At 44.1% G+C, this 12,345-nt stretch overlaps 1 pseudogene; it reads left to right on the plus strand.

Moving 5' to 3' along the window:
* Positions 1 to 2,729: 2,729 nt before the first annotated feature.
* LOC136657803 (5S ribosomal RNA) lies at positions 2,730 to 2,846 on the plus strand (annotated as a pseudogene).
* The last annotated feature ends 9,499 nt before the right edge of the window (positions 2,847 to 12,345 follow it).

Genomic DNA, 12,345 nt, shown 5'->3' on the forward strand with positions numbered 1-12,345 from the left:
AAACAACAACAAATAACCCCAAAATATGTGAAAAAATAAAACTGTTTTATTTGGGGTTTAGTTATCATTTAATGGAGGAGAAGGTGCATGGGTAATGCATGACTGTGACTGCATTATACCAGCTATATCACCTACCTAGTTCACATTTAAAGTGATTATAATTTATCATTATAATGTAAATTTTGAATAGAGACATAATACTGCTTTCTGCACTTTGAAAAACAGTGCAATCCACAATAAAATAAAATAAAATTGAACTAAACTAGGATTTTCTAGGAGTCCTGATTGTTTGAGCCCTAACTCCTTAGGACTACAATTCCAAAATAAGTACTAGCTAGGATCGTCTAGGACAGGGGTACTCAATAGGTGGATCGCAATCTACCGGTAGATCGCGAGGCAAAATGAGTAGATCGCGGAGTGCCGGACACCCCCCCCTTCAGGTGCCTCTGGGAGGAAATGCCGGGAGTAAGGCCCATTGTACTCAATGGGGCTTACTCCCAGGTAAGTGTGGCTAGGATTGCAGCCTCACAGCCTAATCCTAGGCATGTCTACTCAGGAGTAAGTCCTGTTATACTCAGTGGGGCTCAAGGTACACCAACATACATTGTACACATAAATGTTATATGTTATGATGGCGCGAACATTGTAAAAAAAACTCTGGTAGATCTCTGGGCCTTGCTGGGTTTCAAAGTAGCTCTCGAGCCAAAAAAGTGTGAGCACCCCTGGTCTAGGAGTTCTGACTATTTGAGTCTTAATTATTTAGGACTACAATTCCCATCACCACCAGAGTCCAGTGGTGGTAAGTAGACTCTGTCCCTGTCTGGCACACCCAAGTACAGAGCTTCCTTTAGATTTGAGTGCTGACACTGTTCTTTTAGTGCCTATACCATTGTTAAATGCTAGCAATCATAGCAATTTTTCCTCTTTTATCCAATTGCGCTAGAGTTTGCTAGCTGATGAGAGAAGATTAATAGATTTTATATCTCACTCCTTGTTACTGTTCTAGCAAAAGGTTGTAGCTTTAAATTTGGATTCAAGTAGGATATTGATTCTATTAATTTTACCAGGCTTGGAATTTCAGTGTTTAGAGTGCTAATCTTTCCATGTCAATCTCCATTATGAACGTTCTCGTTTTGATTCCAATCTCAGACTGCAATGAAAAATGGAAAGCTCCGTGTATGTAATGCAATATCTGTGAGAATGGGAATTGTTCCATGATGCATTTGGCTGTAGATCATTTGCCTTATTACCTTGTTTTCACTATATATTTTATGATAGGGAATTGATTATGTATGAATTTCTTTAGCATGGCAATGATAGTTTTCTGGGAATTCAAACATCTGCTTTATGGCCCCTTTTCCAGCAGTGGTTTGTAGGACTGGCTAGTTTTCTTTGTTACTCCCTTTTGTTCAAGTCTTATTTTACAATGATCTCCATGTTATGTAAACTATAGCCTTTTCGTATTTCTGGTTTATCCAGTTAGAGAATCTTATTGCTCAGGGGTGGGCAAACTCTTAACTTTAGGGATTCTGGACCTTTAACAATTGTGTAGCAGAGGGAATTTCAGCAGGTGCAGCTTGTTACCTCACAGATGACAAGCTGCGCATGCTGAAATCCTCTGTCCTACACAACTGTTAAATATCCAGGATCCCTAAAGTTGAAAGTTTGCCCACCCTGTTATAGCTGGATTGGCAAAGTCCAAACTGTGCCCTTTTATGGGACCGAACTATGTCCGAATTGTGATGTATCTTGTAAAAAAACTGTTCCCATTTCTTCCATTTTGAATCTTATATTTAGTATTCTTCCCATGACATTTACACAAATGTACATACTGCACCAACAGGGATACCTGGAACTTCTTGGTTTTGCCCTGTAGTATTTTGGTGGAGACCAAAATGAAATCATATCACTCTGGCCAAACTCTGGAGTAGATAGAGGAAGCTGTTATGGTTCCTGCAATTCATTGCACAGCTAGGGCAGTTCATAGTGCAGCTATTTCATAGACCCTTTACTGGATATGAAGTTCCATGATTATTCCAAGATACAAGATGGTGTCCAGCAGAGGAGTGGGACTTTCATCACTGATGCTACTGCTCTCAGAAATGAAGACTTTCAAAGTTTTTAAAAAGAGGTAATATCTTTCCTGAAATTGACCAATGTTTAAGTCAACTTTCAGGGGTTATGAAAGCCCCTGGGGGTATGATTTGGAGGTGCTAAACATGCTTTACAGAATGTTTATGGCACCCAGCACTGGTGCTGGAGCTCAGCTCCGGCACAGGAGAGTATAGGATTGGGTCCTTACTTCCTTACACTCTTCCAGAATCTTACATGCTTCCCATTTACTGGACTGAGAGCTAGTACAGCATCATACTGAGCGACTAACTTTTGAACTAGGAAGCCTTGATTCAAAGGCTTGATTCAATGCATATTATCACTGCATTGAAATTGATAGGTAGCCTCACGTAAGCCACTGTCCCAGTCCCCCAGCTATAAAATGGGAATTGTAAACTGTCTGCAAGTCCTATGCAAGTTTCCTAAGAAGTAAGTCCCATTGTTCTCAATGAGATTTAGCGGCACAATCCTAGGAAACCTCTGCACTGGCAGAGCGCATGCTTTGCCAGTGCTAAAGTGCCATAAAGCACTTTGTGATTGCATAGTGTTTGGTGTGCTGGTGGGAAGGCCATGCCCATGCATGCCAGCAGAAGCAGGTGTGCACAGAAATGCCATAAGGCAGCAACTGTTACCCAGCACATGCCCGATCTCGTCTGATCTCGGAAGCTAAGCAGGGTCAGGCCTGGTTAGTACTTGGATGGGAGACCGCCTGGGAATACCAGGTGCTGTAGGCTTATACCATAGTCTTTCGAGACTGAAGGTTGCCAACCAACCTGTTGGGATGAGCAAGGGCAGGGGGAGGTTGGGGAGGGGGCAGAATGGAATGGAGAGGGATGGTGATGGGGGTGGGTGCTTTGGGCCTAGGAGGGGTGGGATTGGAGTTGCCAGTGTGTGTCTCATCCTATTCCTCTTTGAGACCTGAACCGACAACACAAATTAATGCAAATCAATTGCACCAGCAATTTAGCTGGCATGAGCCCAAGTAGACCCATTGCACAAGATGGGTCTTATCCCAGTGCAAGGCAACAAATGTCCTGTACCTTGAAGATACCTCCATGCACAATTCTCCCACAGCACTGCTCTGGTACCGCTGCGTGGGCACAGGGGAATTTGTGCTGGATTGAGCTGTTACTCTCAGGTAAGTGTGTATAGGATTGCAGCCTGAATTGTTTTAAGGATCACTGAAATAAAGATAATATGAAGTACTCCTGACTGTGTTCTATCAATCAAATTATCATAAGACGAGTTCCAGGAGAAATTTTTTTGCCTGTATAGAACCAGGGGTGTCCATACCCCCCACTGTCCTCTTTGGCAGCGCAAGGGCCCACCCAACTCTCGTGGCACTGACCTCTCGCAGGAGCTGTGGTTCCTGCAGCGTGAGTTTGCATAAATATGTTAAAGATGAACTTATATGAATGAATGAAGGTTTTGCAATAGCTCAAGGCCTATAAAAGGCCTTGCACAAAGCAAGGCTGGCCTTTCCTTTGCTGCCGCTACTGCATCACCGACGTGAAACAGCAAGCAGCGGAGGGAGCCCTCAACCCACAGCTCACGCGAGAGGTCAGTCGCCCTCACGATGAGAGCAGTTGCGTTGGGCCAGTGCGGGCTCCAACAAATCTGCAGAGGGCCAGAGGCTCATTGGAGACTGGGAGCTCCTTGAGGGCAGCATTGGGTGTCTTTGAGAGCCACAAGTGGCCCCAGGGCCGGGGTTTGGGCACCCCTGGTATAGACGCAATGTTATCGGGGTTCAGAAGACTCAAGTTGTCGTATTTGTTGTGCCAATTTTATGCTAGGTCTATTCAACACATAAGTCTGCTTTCATTACACTCAGTGTTTCCCATGCTTGGTCTCCAAATTAAGATTTCCATAAGATAATGATTCCATTCAGACAAACTACAGTGAGGCGTATTAAGTGACCTTTTCAATTTTCAGTTACAAAGCTGTCCATTCCTGCAGTGTTTTCATTTACTTTTCTTATCCTTCCCTTTTGGCTTGTCAATCAGTTAAAAGACCTGTTGTTTGTTTCAGGTTATAAATTAACTATAATGTTTACGAGCTTTCATTCAGATCTTATGCCTCCTCTTGCGGAGGGAAAATTGTACATTGAAACTGACAGACACAGGCTCCCCTGCTGTGTTTAACTCAGATTTACTTTTCTTTTCTTTCTTTCTTTTTTTTTTGTAAATCCACCCTCTGCTTCCCTCTTCTCATCTCACTCAAAGTAACCAAATCCAAATCAGCAGCTACATCGACGCTCCTGTCAAGCTGTGTTTGAGTCATGGCACAGATGAATGCTTGCTGGTCTCGCTACAAGGTGAACTAATATTTGGAGTCCGTCAGAATCCACCGTTAGCCCATCTAGCCGAGTGTCATCCGTTTCAATGGTGAAATTGTGCAAAATGGAAAGTGCGTTGGTGGTGTGTGTCAAACATTAGCTGTCTCTTTACAGTCGAGGAAATTGGGCCTTCAAAACTAGAGTCCATTATCGGATATGTAACCCTTTTCACCGCAAATGGTGTTGCAGTTGTCTCACTGCAACCATTCAGGGGAGCCTTTAATCATTTTCATCATTTCTAATATGAATATAGCACATTGCCGGAGGAAAATAGTTACATATGCAGGAGCTTAGCAGCTACAAAATACAGCTGCTAGGGACCAGTGGAATGGAACATATCTTAGTAATCCTGAACAAAGGATTACCTCACTCAGTGGCATAGCAAACAGGGGCAGGGGGTGGTCTGACCTGGGTGCCATGCCAGAAGGGGTGCTGCGCGAGGCCCAGCCAAGATGGCAGCGATGGAAGAGGCAACCACAGCACCAGCCATGGTCACTGCTATGCTTGCCTGTTCCTGTTTGATGGCTCCTCGGTCTGGCAGTCATGCCTGTTTCTCCTCCTTTGGAGGCTCTCAAGCTACCAGTAAAGGAGGGGGCATGGCAAGCAGATTGAGAGGCCACCACACCGGCCTCCGCCTCTTCGTCAGCTTCCCAGTCTGGCTGCTGTGCCCTTACACCTCTTTTGGAGGCCTCTAGTGGAGTAGGAGGGGGTATGGTGAAGCCACTGCCACTATGGCCTCCTTCTCTTTGTGTTCACTGAGCTTGAAGAGGAAGAGGCCTCCACCTCTGGAAGTGACATCACAACATTGCATAATAACATTACCATCCCGGGCGCCATGGTGCCTGCTTGCACTGGCTACCAGTCTGTTTTGAACACGCTTCAAAGAGCATCCTTACTTTTAAAGTCCCAAACAAGGACCACTTTCTCTAGTTCTTCTCCTTCTCTATTAAGATCATTCTCAGATGATTTTTTTTTTTCTCCACTTGAAAGCAAGGGAAGTAATGACTGGGAATCGGTTGCTTTTGGCTGTAGTATCCTGGCCATGGAATGATAAGCTGAGACTCGCTTGTGGGATATGTGGGATTTTTTTGGTATTAGTTGACATGTTCATTTGTTCTGGTCTTTTAGATTGTTGTTCTTTTACACTGACTTTTATGCTGACTCTGCCACTGTGCCGTTCTAATATTTTAATTGATTTGATCATTGTGTTTTTGAACTGTGTAAGCATCTCTGGGAGTCTTTGGACTGCAGAGATTTTCATTAGATTTTCATAATAAATGAAGACATTGTGTAATACAGAGCCAATAAGGCAATATGTTAGCCAAATAGACTCACTCTTCCGTTGTAGGGGATTCAGATTGAATGGGAAATCATGGAAGTCCCAAAATCTGGGGAAAAAAGTCTGGTAGTAACCTGCTCAAGGTGGCCACTGAACATTTCCACTGTGGAAAAATACACCTACAACTGTAGTTCATACACAACCTTGTAGAACAAAAAATGTTTTTATGTTCATACTTTGGGGACCTTGTAGAAGCACAATGTGCATGTCTAGTGGTTGCCACGTCTTGTAATGTCCCCAGCTTCATTTAATAGATGTCTGCAGGAAATTTGAAGCAGGGACTCAATTAACTGGATTACAAATAGCTTGGATTTGCTTAGAGGAATCAGAATAAATAGCACTCGGAGACAAAGCAGTGGGGGGAAAAATGTAATGTAAAATGCACACAAAATCTGGTCTGTTTTCATCTCCAGAATGTTTAAGAGCGGATGCTTTGAAACAAGCCCCCTTTTTTGGACCACTCGGATTCTCATGTTTTAGTAGTTGATGTTGAAATACCACACTCGTTCCTCACAATTGTAAACTGTATCTTCACTTGTTTTGATCAGAATGGTTCTAATTGAACATTTCAGCGATGCAGGTTCTAATGCATGTAATGAAGTCTCACGCTCTAGCCAAAGGGAGGTGAGTGTCCTACAAAAATCTATGGAGTGGAAATAATTGTTCTTTAAAGAAGTAATAAATGATGGAATAAAGGTATGGGAGTGAGTTTAGCAGAGCGCTGACATTTGAGTCCTCACTTCTTCTGCTTCGACACTTGAAAGAGATGTCCCCACTGATTTCATGGCTGTTTCTTGGTTAATGCCAGTTCAAGCCTGCTCTTTAGTTCAGAAGGAAGAGTGCTTATTTGTGCAAATTTTGTCACTGTGTTCTATTCGCTTGGTTTTTAAAAAAACACACAGAGACACACACATCAACAAGAGCCAATTAAGCATTCCCTGGGAGGAAAAATAATTACATGTTTTTCTTCATTTAAAAATAAACAGCAGCTTACGCATGCATTTCAGTAAGTTTGGTACCTCTGAGTTCTCCAACAAGGAATTTTCAACAAATAAAACATTTTCTATAAGTGTCAGCATTTTGAATGGCGTATTCTCTACCTAGCACGCTTTCCAGATTAATCTCCAGTTCTGCCAATATAATTACTATGATTTTTGTTGATTCATTCTTTCCCCTTTCTAAGGAACTGAAGGCCTTAGGGGTGGACCTCAACAGGTGGGAAACCCTGGCCTCTGAGCGGCCCGCTTGGAGGCAGGCTGTGCAGCATGGCCTTTCCCAGTTTGAAGAGACACTTGGCCAACAGACTGAGGCAAAGAGGCAAAGAAGGAAGGCCCATAGCCAGGGAGACAGACCAGGGACAGACTGCACTTGCTCCCGGTGTGGAAGGGATTGTCACTCCTGAATCAGCCTTTTCAGCCACACTAGACGCTGTTCCAGAACCACCTTTCAGAGCACGATACCAGAGTCTTTTGAGACTGAAGGTTGCCAACAACAACATTCTTTCCCCTACCAGATCTCTTTAGGTCCTAAATAGAATGGAAGATGGAGAATTCCTTTCTTCTGTAATAGCCAGTTATATCTTGATTTGCTGTACACTTTTATGGCCTGACTTTGTTCTGAAGGGGCTAGTTTGGTTGATACATTATACCACATGACCAACCCAAAGTAATTATGGGTGTGTGCACTCACACTACATGCATGTTTTCACTCCTCGTCCCAGTAATGTCCTGTAATCTATGTGCATTGCTAAACTGGCTGGGTTGGTAATGTGCATAGATGGGTGATTTGGATTACTCAAAAGTCATCCAACAGCTAAACTCCCCGAGCAACGATGCAGCCTCACCGGTACGGCTTCCTCTCCATTCCGTGGAAAGTTTCTGGTTGCTAGAGGTCTCCTCAAGGTAAGGAGATACTTGTCCCCCTGTGCCAAGGTAAGACCCGGCAGCTTCAATAGGTCAACTTAGACCTTCACCAGCTTGATTGCTGGCGCACATCCACATTGCGCCACGAAGGCAGATCAGGCCCGGTAGAGGGTCAGGATTCAGCAGTACACTTCCTGGGCCTGATTTGCCATCCTTCCTGCCCCCATCACTGTCTTGTTCTGCTCCTCCACTGGATACAGCGCACCTATTTTTGGCGCAGCTGCACCAGTGGGGGCGGGATTAGTTTTTGAAACGGTACCGTGAACTGTATGCATTTTCTTTTGGAAATGTTTTAGCTGAATATAACAAGCAGTTCTATGTACTTAGTCAAAGACACCATAAACCATTTTGTTGTTGCCTCTCGGTACATTTGTCTTACGGTAAATATTTGCATTGCAATGGTATTTTTTTCTCTTTCTCTTAATTAATAATCTCCTGTTGAGACATTGATAAGAGTTTCTGTTTTGCTTTTTTATCAGATTTGTTTGCAGTTTCAGCCAGCAAATATAAAAGGTAGCTGTACTCATGGCAAATGCTTGACCTCTGTAGCGGTGATCCTACGAAGAGGTTGCATATTCTTTCCTTGTATATTTTTAAATCATTGGGCTATCCACTTCTTTTGTATTCTGCCACCAAAGGACTACATCCTATTTCCACCCATGCACTGATCTCCCCAGAACGCTGTCTCTCTGCTTGCATGAGCAGCATAAACGTCATTCCCCCAGTGGCTGGAATTTGCAATCATTTCAGACCTCATAATATGTGCTTTCTGAGTGAGAAATCCTCCTTCTATTGCTTGATGTGACAAACGAATGCAACCATGTAACCAGTTAGGTAGAAATCTCTGCTATTCCATCCTTGAAATAAATACATACGTGTGCTTGAAGACATCACTGACTTTAAATGCGCATGTGGCATGTGACAGCCGTGCTATTTCACAATTCCCAGAAAGACTTTTTTTTTGGCTCTAGAGATGACAAAATCCTGCAAGACTCCCTGGCTCATTTTCCACTTCCTGAATACTTGACTATCTATAGCTGCTTATTTGCATTCAAGAGATGCTTTTTTTTACCACTGAGGCAAAACGGGGATATTAATTGGGAAAATATGTTTTCTGCATGTAGATGTCTTCTTGAAGCTAGTGATGGGGGACGATAAGAAAGAAAGGTCAACATCTTTGGTGAAAATGCTGCAGTTAAATAAATTCAGTGCAGAGAATTTGAAATAGCCACTTGTAGTTTGGATTTGAAATTTTTGCAACATGAAAAAAAGTTGGCTTGGAGGGCAAGGTTTTATAACTCTAGGGGACTCAGCTGGCCACATCCAGATTGAGTCAACTGACTGCATCTAGCCCAGCATTGTCTCTAGAGGGCACCCTTCACCCTTACCAGGGTGTCGGGGCATGCAAGAGGTAAGGTACTAGAAGTTGAGTGCTGCAAGACTTGCTTTGAGATCCCTCCCTGGGTGTCTTAACCTCTCTGGTTAACACGCAACTTCTAGCAACCAGAATTTACTGTTCTGAACTTGTTAAGTAGAACACTTAAGAATTTCTTAATATCACTAAGAAGAAGAAGGTCTGAACACCAGAGCCGCACATGGATTACCTAAATTGGACCCTACCCTCTAAAAGTGGATCCCCACTTCTCCATCTGAGAAACCCTCTGATTGAATTGTGGAATAATTACACTTATCTGTTTGTGTCACGGACAGTTAACTGTAATCAGGTCAGATCTGCACATAGTTTTCTTCTTCTGAAAATAGCTGATTTGTGTCATGACCTCTGCATTGACAGTGTCATGATTCCGACATGGAGCAGTAGCTCAGACTCCATCCCTGATGGTGGGAGAGTAGTTGGGGGGGGGAGTCTAGCCAGATCAGAAGTACAACCTGTATCCCAGGCGCTTGACACCATGATGGAACCTGGACTTACCAAGCCAGAACTGAAGAATCTGAAACTGAAACACCATAGATCCAGAGCTGGAGACTTCAGAGCCTACAGCCACTGAGCCTGATGTCTCAAAGAACTGGCCTCTTCTACACCAAGGCACTTGAACGCCCCCCCCCAATTCTGCACAACAGTGCCAAAAAAGGACCAGGCATCCTCTGATGTAGTAGTGTGCAAGACTCCAGGTCAGGGGGTTGCTCTATAAATCTCTCCATGGATGAAGGTAACCTGAGCCTGGAAGTATTTAAAACTTCATTCCAGCTCTGGTCCTTGTCAAAGCAAGTTGCTCATGTGGAACGCTCCATGATTCTACATTTTTGACTTGTCTTGCTACCTGTCAAACCTTATGGGTTCATACCAGCAGAACACGACAGGTTGAAGAAGTGGAAAGGCCTATTTTTTTTTTTTTTTACCCAGCACTGATTCTCCAATGCAAACCAAGCTCCTGGAACTGAAGAAACTTAAGATTGTAGAAACGCAGAAACTGCTGTTCACCACGGAGGGGAAAACCTACAGACACAATACTGTTCCTGTATGCTCTGGGCCAATAGCAGTTCCAGGAGTGAATTTGAATGGAGCCTGTTGTCCTCACTTCCAAGGACGCATTTTGAAACAATTGACCAGTTGTCCAGTTTTTGATAATTTTGTGAGGTTGACTTTCTCGGTGGAGCTAAGCACATCTCAAGGGAAGGGTCTTTGCCATGTCATAACCACCAATTAATAATAATAATAACAACAACAACAACAACAACAACAACAACAACAACAACAACAACAACAGGTATTTATATACCGCCTTTCTTGGTCTTTATTCAAGACTTTAATCAAGGCGGTTTACATAGGCAGGCTTTATTAAATCCCTATTAAATAGGGATTTTTACAATTTCAAAGAAGGTTCTTTCTTTCAAGAACGACTACATTCAAGGTGTTTCGTTCCGATCTGGCTTCACATTCTGGCCTCCATCCTCCCACGCTCAGAGCAGATGGAATTGCTCGGCTTCAGCTTGTCAGCTGCTCCAAGGTCGCATGGTGCCGGTGGCCTCGAACTGGCGACCTTGTGGATGTTATCTTCAGGCAGACGGAGGCTCTACCCTCTAGTCCAGACCTCCTGCCCAATTGGAACTATTTGTTCTTGTGGCTTTCAAGAACATGGTTGTTATAAGAGTTCATCCACTCTTCATTTAGATTTTAATCTTTCTTTCAGTTAATTTAGGGCCCAATCCCTAACTGGCCCTTGGGCCAGCACAAGTCCCTTGCTCTGGCCTTTTGCAACACTGGGAGAGGAGGAGGTCAGATATATACTAGCCTCTGATGGAAAGATTTTTGGATTCTTGTCACTGACGCAATGCCAAACAGTCACAGACCTTTAAAAAGACTTTAGAGGCTTTTATTTACACTATTTACAGACTAATTGATTGAGTTTGGATACAGATGTTTACTCCTTGCTTTCCATACTGTTTCTCAGAGAACCACACCCAGAAAATCATATTAAATACCTTGAAACAAACAAGTTATCCATGTGACACTGTATGTCACTTCCACCTCCTTATTGGGCATATTATGACATTGTTTGGTGCATGGCTCCAGCTCTAACTAGGGGGGGGGGTCATTCTGCTCTGCATCACAAAAAGTTCCAGGCCCACAACTCTGGTTACATAAGAGCCTGGAATTTCCTTTTTTGGGAAAGTTATGATCTACACGTTCTCTTTGCTCAGGTCACCTTGACATAACGACTCATCCTGTTTTTAAGGGAAACAATAGTCATTCTCTTGACTCCAATTTCAGTTATTTTTCTCAAAGAGAAGATAGGTTAACCCTCTAAAATCTCTATCACCTCTGGAGGCCAACGCAGGCCCCATGGAGCTGGCACATGGTTAAGATTGTGCTAGCTGAGTAAGGCCAGCGTGGGGACTTGAGAAGGGCAGGGGACAGAAAATAGGTGTTCCAGGGTGGAGGGAGGGTGGGCAGTGGGCGAGCCCATGGGTAGACCAGGGTCAAGAAGGGGGTGAAGCCAGGATTTGACACTTAGGCTGAATCTTGACCCCACTCCTGGGCAACTCTGAGCAGCACCTCTTTAGGTGGCGCAGATCCAAGTAGCCCCATTGAAGCTGCTGCCTCGTTACCTGGGGTAAAGGGAATTGCTTCCCCTTGCCCCAGGCTGAGCCACCGTCAACCCCAACCCTACATTGGCCTGCCCGTTCCAGCACGGGTAAGGATTGGTCTGTTAGTAAAATAATAGTATAATCTACAGTGAGTTGGCATCCTTCAGTCTCGGAAGACTATGGTGTCGCGCTCTGAATGGTGGTTCTGGAACAGTGTCCTCTCCAGTGCGCGAAGCCTGGGTAAAGTAGGTATGGAGGATAGGCTGTTACCCAGGCAGCAAATCCCCCCTCTCCACATCGCTGAAATGGTCCAATGGAAAGACAGAGGCCAATACGGTTGGTTCCAGCGGCGTCACAGGAGTTGCCAGAACGTGACTGTGTTCAGTCATGAACTGCCTCAGGGACTCCGGCTCCAGATTTTGCCTCAAGGTTGACTCCTGAAGCCTTTTCTATAACTGGATGTAGCCACAAGGCAGTGGAGGTTTGGGATCAGAGTTTTCCTTCTCTCAGATGAGCTGCCTTCCCAGGCTGACGAGTCCCATCTGCCCGGTGGCTGTTTAGTCGCCTCTTACGACAAGTACAGCCAAACT

The sequence above is a fragment of the Tiliqua scincoides genome, chromosome 7 (genome assembly GCF_035046505.1).
Source record: "Tiliqua scincoides isolate rTilSci1 chromosome 7, rTilSci1.hap2, whole genome shotgun sequence".
In the NCBI taxonomy this organism is placed as follows: Eukaryota; Metazoa; Chordata; class Lepidosauria; order Squamata; family Scincidae; genus Tiliqua; species Tiliqua scincoides.